The sequence below is a fragment of the Watersipora subatra genome, chromosome 5 (genome assembly GCF_963576615.1).
Source record: "Watersipora subatra chromosome 5, tzWatSuba1.1, whole genome shotgun sequence".
Classification (NCBI taxonomy): Eukaryota; Metazoa; Bryozoa; class Gymnolaemata; order Cheilostomatida; family Watersiporidae; genus Watersipora; species Watersipora subatra.
In genome coordinates, this window is record NC_088712.1 from 11,154,824 (window position 1) to 11,161,753 (window position 6,930).

A 6,930-nucleotide genomic window follows, 5' to 3' on the forward strand; every position below is an offset into this window, starting at 1 on the left:
CTGTAAAAATTAACAACTTTTCTTACTGAAGCTATGGCTATATCAAATTATTACACTAATTTTTGGCTCGCATGTATAATGTGCTATTTTACAGCAACTTATTGCAATATCGCATACCTTTAATTTGATGTCTGCAAATCAGTCTTTGGTGTGGGCCATCAATGCTTCTCATCCAGCAGTTATCTATAACTGAAGCGTCATTGATTATTTGCAACTATACAAAGAAAAACTACTTTTGGGCATGCTGTTACATTTTTACGTCAGGTATACATTTGCTAGTTGCAGTAAAACTTTGTACAGTATATTTTGTGTTGGTGAATTTAAAGTTTTGCTTATCATAGTGACTTTGCCAAAACGTCAAACTTTACTACATTTCAAAATACAACCTTACTGATATAATGTTTTATAGTTTGTAATCTATAATTATGTATATGTTAAAAAATATTATAAATTTCGGTAGATGAAACCTTGATTATTTTGACATATTTTTATGCAAACCAACGTGTAATTAGCAACATACCTTTTCTAGAAAAGAACATCCAACTTTGTCTAATACTCTCTGTCATCTGATGAATATACTGGCATTAATGCTTACCAAGTTTCTACAAAAATGAAAAGATAATTCAAGTAGCATAAACAGATATACAAACCAAAATGAATGCAAAATACACATTTTAGTTCACTGGTTAGGTTTTTTTTGGCAAACTTGATTGTCTGCCTCCTACTACTGAAGCTCTATAAAACAGCTAAGCTCTTAATTACTACACAATTACTACACAAGATTCAAACTAAATACTAAAAGTTTCAAAATTCAAAGGCTGCATATACCCACTTACTTGCTTATGCCTATGCATGTACTACTATTACTTACAAAATCATAACTGAAATACGCAAACTCTCACTATTCATGATAACAATAATACAATTACTTTATGATCATGTTATTCCAATAACAGTTTTGACTGTTGGTAGAACCACATTAATAACGTTACTTATCATTATAAAAAACATCAAAAATTATAATAATAATAACTGAAAATAGATTAAAGTTGGAGAATTAACTGATTCACTAAAATAACTATTAATTGTCAGCTGGCGTGTCTGTGTTGATGTTACAAAACTGAACATTCGTGTAACAATAATAAAGTCAAAAATTAGGACTTTACAAAAAGTTTTGATTTTTTCCTTTTTGGTAATATAATGCTGACCTTTCTTGACTTTTCTATGCAGAACAATATCAGCAGTTGGATGACATAAACGGATGTAAAAATATATCAAACGTGTTCTGTGCTACATTCCTTAAAAATTATAATAATTGAAACATACTTTTTTCACGCTAGTCCTAATTCAATATTAAATAAAATTTATACTGCTTTTCTACAACTGTATGTTTCAAGTAAATAAACTGTAAATTGACTAAAATAACATGAACAACTTACCGAATGTGACTTGCTCCCTTACATGTAGTCATTCTGCTGCTACCAAGCTCTAGTAGACTACATGGGTGAAGAACTAATAGTCCTAACAGCCGCAGCAACATTATAACAGCCACATCTCTCTAGCTGTTATATACTGTGGTTATACTTTTGCCACTTTACTTCAATAAATTTAAAAAATCAATTCTTCGACTAAAAAACCATCTCTCAGGTATTGCGTTTGGATGCAAAGTTTCAAAAAAATATTTATTTTGTGGCTGGATGCAACGGCATCGAAAATATGAATTGTACTGATTATAGACTTATTTAAACTTTTACTACAGCCATGCTTAAACATCAGTTGAAACCATAATGTGCAATTATTGTGAATTTTCACAAAAAAGAGCAGATCAATGAGAAACCTGGCAAAAAAAGGGAATGCTTAAATGGCAGTCTTGAAAACTATAAAGAGGGTCAGCAAATAAATTGTAATGTATTGTAGTTTGTTAATATACAACTTTATTTCTCAAATCTAATAAAGCTATCATGAATATTAGCAAAACTGACTGTATCCGACATAGCTGCTAATTCTTTGTATTTGCTGATGCTTAGTCATAAACTTATTGCAATATGTTTTTAAATAGATTGTGCTATTAACTGAAACGATACCAAAACAGTTAAAAGTAAAAATGTTTTAAAATTGATATATGCCTCCTAGTTCCATATATAAGAGCCTCCTAGGGTTTATAATTTATTGATAGAAAATTACACATTTTTGTTGGAGTTGTCTCCTCTTTTCCATATATATGAATATAGATATATAAGGCGATTATGGGAATCATGTTTAAAATACTTCTATAGGGTTGTTAAGCACTATAAACACTGCTAGAATTAGGAGGCTCCCTGGACGCCTCCTAATTTTTCAGAGCCTCCTAACATGGATTATATATTGATAGAAGCCTCCTAGTTGGGAAATATAGTTCTATATATATATATATATATATATATATATATATATATATATATATATACACATACATATATACCTATATATATATATTTCTCAAAGTATGTTCGTGTGTATGTCATATGTCTGTCTGCATTCCGGCTATAGCTATTATTAGAATAACTACAGGTGGACAACAATGCTGATGCAATGTCATGTAGTACCGTCACTAGAAGAAATTTTTCATTGGCAATGTGCCAGGCTAATAGCTTAAAAGCTAAGTTGTTTAAAAAAGTTTTAAAAGCTTCACAGTTGTTTTATTTTTTCTCTTGCATGTAACAAATATCAACAATATAACCATGAAAAATTAACAAATATTTAATAAAATCAGCAACAAGGTAGTTTTCATGAACTTTATTTATAAACCTGTAAATTCTCCGTTTTCTCCAGATGAGATGTATTATTGGAGTAGCCGCATCGTGTATTGTAGTTTTGCAAGTATGTATAAAAATTATATTATACTAAGTATATATAATAAATAATAATATACAATAATATAAATCATAATATATATATTATAAATATTATATAATAATATATATAACTATATTATACTATATTAAACATATTATTGTAAAGGAAACTGCTGGCTTCCCTAACTGCTCCACAAGAATCCAAGCCACAGAGTGTAAGGAGATTAGACGTATATTCTACAAATGTATAGAAATATATGTGATCAATATTGTTAATACAACAAAACTGCAATGTAAAAGCCGCTAGCAATTTCTGATGTTGTTGTTATTTTGCTGCCTCTTTGTATAAGCACGGTTTTAACTGGTTTTGCCTATCGTTTTTTTTGGACATTTGATAGTCTTGGATATGTTTCTTCAGTTTTCACCATAACAAAGTTTTGAATTTTTAGCATTTTATGTTTGCTAAAGAAGATCAACAGAAAAGAGTAATATACTTTCAATTCAAAATTTAGGGTTTTTAAACATAATATTTTATGGCACTAAAACTAGTTGAAATTAAATCGTGGAAAGTCAAGCTCGGCCATCAAATAGTAATGTTTGGTGTATATAAAATGGCATAAACCTTTAAATATCGATGCTAATCCTAAAAATATCTAAAAAGCGTAGGTCATGCAATAGTCCTCAGTAAAACATTGACTATAATAGTATATAAAATATTTTGTCTTTTGACTAAGTTATACTTAACTTACTAGCATAAAATTAATTATTCTAGTAAAACTAATAAGAGCAGATAGTAAGTAACTCGTATATAATAGATAAATATATTTTACCTAGGTTATATAGATAGAGCCTAACATATGGTAAGTATTGTCGGTAGCATTTGGATTATATTTTTAAGTATAAGATACAATATTGCTAGACCTAGTGATGACTGAGTAGGTATTAACTAAATTGCATCATATTCACTTGATATTATCACTACTAACGTTCAAGCAGAGATGATATACTTACATGTATAGCTGACAGTGTTACAACACAGATTGTGGGTATGTAAAATTATGGATGTATTTCTCTAGATTAAAAAATCAAGCAAAAAAATTGGATGCTCTTATGTAAAATATTCTATTATTCAATTATGATAAAGAGATAATTTTTGGCAGTAAATAGCAAGATTAATGTTGCTGGAAATTTATAAACAAAATAAATGTTTGTAACAAACGGAGAAACTCTAAACTAAGCAAAAGTTTTGTTATCTTAACAAAACTTTAGCTTTTAATTATTTTAGAAAATACTTTGGACTTACTGAAAAGAGAGTGAAGTTTACCATACTAGTAATTAATGAAAATCTAATTTAAAAATTAGCTCAATATTTTCAACATATCAGCAAAATTAATTGTTTTATTTTCATTTGATAGTCGATGTTTTTAACGATCCAATTGTGGGGCTAAACCTCATACTATCCAATAATTTATGAGAAGCGAAAAAGTATTCCTCAATCCTAAGCTTTAGCCATCTAATAGTAAAACTCAACTGTTAATATAATTATATTGAGGACCAACCATCACCTACTTCATGATGTCACTCTTACACAATCTGTTGAAATCTATCTGCATGCTAATTTGTTACACATTGACACTAGTATGAGTAAAATCCTTCTTTCCTCAAGGATTAAGTCTGCACCAAGCAAGTCATAAAAGTTAATAGCCTGTGATTAGTTCACACATTAGATTTTCCCACGCGAATCATCACTTTTTGTTCCTAGTAATCGATGCATGATATTATTAACTAATGCATAATACAATGACCTAAAACTTAAATATTATTTTAACATTAACATGAACTTAAATATCTCGATTAAAATTTCTTAATCTTCTATGAATTAGCAGCAACTATTTTGTTGTTTGTACTAACAAAAGATAAAAGGCTAGTGAACCACGCCGCCACAATATTTTGTTTTCATGTTGTTGCAAATGTTAGTAAAAATTAAATAGAAGATAGAATTTGGCAGACAAACTAGTTATGTAACCCGCTACTAATTTATAACATGGCAAAGAAAAGTTGAAAGTGCTGCCAACGGTTTTAACTAAACAAAATATTTTAAGGCTAACTTTTTTAAAAACTCTGCATAAACATATTTTATTTTATACTTACAGCGAGATTAGGTGTGTCAAAGGGTTTTCACATTTAGAATTTAAAAATTCAGGCCTAGACCACCGTAACATTTACTATGCATCAAACTGCTAAGTTTTATTTAGTCAGTGCTATTGAGATTTCGTAAGAGCTACGAATGTATAAAAATTTAAAAAATAATCTTTCCAAAAATTGTGGTCTCTGTTTAATCTGCGATTAAAATTTCACTCAAAATGAATTCGCTAGAAGCTGGTACTTTGAGAAGTGCCTGTATACAATGATTAAACACCAAGTATGCTCGCTTAACAAACTTCTAGCTATTCATTGCATGCATCAACAGTTTTACGAGTTTATAACATCTTTCAAGCGTGTCATAGATTGTTAGCATTTCATCAAAGTTCTCATGTTATTGGGCTATTAGGAGCGGCAATACGAATTGGCACTGCATGTCATCTCAAGATTAAATCATAACGGGTATTTCACAGTGTGTAGCTAATTGTTTAGAACCCCACACCTTCACAGCCCATTAGCTGCTGTTCTTGGTATATAACCAGAGTTTCAAAACACGTATTTAAACCATTTTTTTCTAAAAGAATGTAACATCAGACAAAAGCTATCTAAGTGGAAAGGATCTAGTGCTGTAGGTAAGACTGCATCTACATCCTTAGCATTAGTTTTGTAAAATGCTCAGCCCTGATCTTAGATAGCTAGCACAAGAGCTGCCTTGTGGGCTTGTTGTATTGTTGTTACATCTATAAAGGGTATCATAATAAACAATAACGTGCAGTTGTCAGATAATGTTCTTTTTGTATTTTTAGCAGCGTAAGGAGTAACATAGGAAAAACCGGAAATAGCAGTGTAACTGTGCATTTGAGATTGAAATGGCACATTTGAAAATCACAAATAAAAAAATAGGCAATGATAGAAAAAAGTTAGCTTTTAAACAATTACCCATGCAAAATGTAATAACTTGTAATAATCAAAAGTGCACATTTACGGAGTACGTAATTGCAGGTAGGATTACGTGTACAATTGTCATAGAAATACATTTATTGCAAAGAGTATGTATAGTATGGTAAGAGCAACATATACATATGATGGGAACGGTGTAGCCTTGTGGTTAGGTGTGGGTACATACAAACTTTCAGTTGTAATATTCGTGAGTTCAAATCCACTCTAAAGCGCATGATTCATTTCTAGATTTTGACACTATCTTGGGACAGATGACAAACTTTGAGACTTATATAAAAATAAATTTATTTAGATATATACATGCATTTGTTTTATGTTAACAAATATGTATGAATATAATATTTTTTTTTTCATACATATATAATTATGTATGTAATCATATGAGTACATACTTGTAGAAATTTCACTGTCATACAGCCCACAACCAAAGAGATGGCCAGAGATATTGGCAAAAAAATAAAGGGTACTGATGGTTGAGAAATGCAATATTAGCAATCAAATGACTCTGCAGTGCAATAGGATAACTGCAATGGTAGCTGTAATGTACTGGGTGTGAGTGTTATTATATACAACAATAAGCAATAATGAATGGAAAATATGTTTATATTTTCCCCCTGCAATAGGAGAAATGCAATATTGGCCAATATTAGAAGTAAAATGCACTGATATTCTTAGAATAATCAATTTAATTAATATAGTAATAATAGAAAACCAATACACAATTTTGTTTACATTTCAAAACGTCATAGGTAGCAATATCGAGAAGTTGTGGGATTTATATAGGTTTTTAGAAAATCTATTTAAAAAGTGTTTGGTCATGACAAACAACAACAATGAAAGGAAAATTTTACACGTTTATATCTCTCCCTTGCAGTAGGAGAAATGCAATGTTGGCCAATATTATAAGTAAAATGCACTGATATTATTAAAATAACCAATATAGTAATACAGCAATAATAGAAAACCTATGATCGTTCACGCATCTCGAAGATTT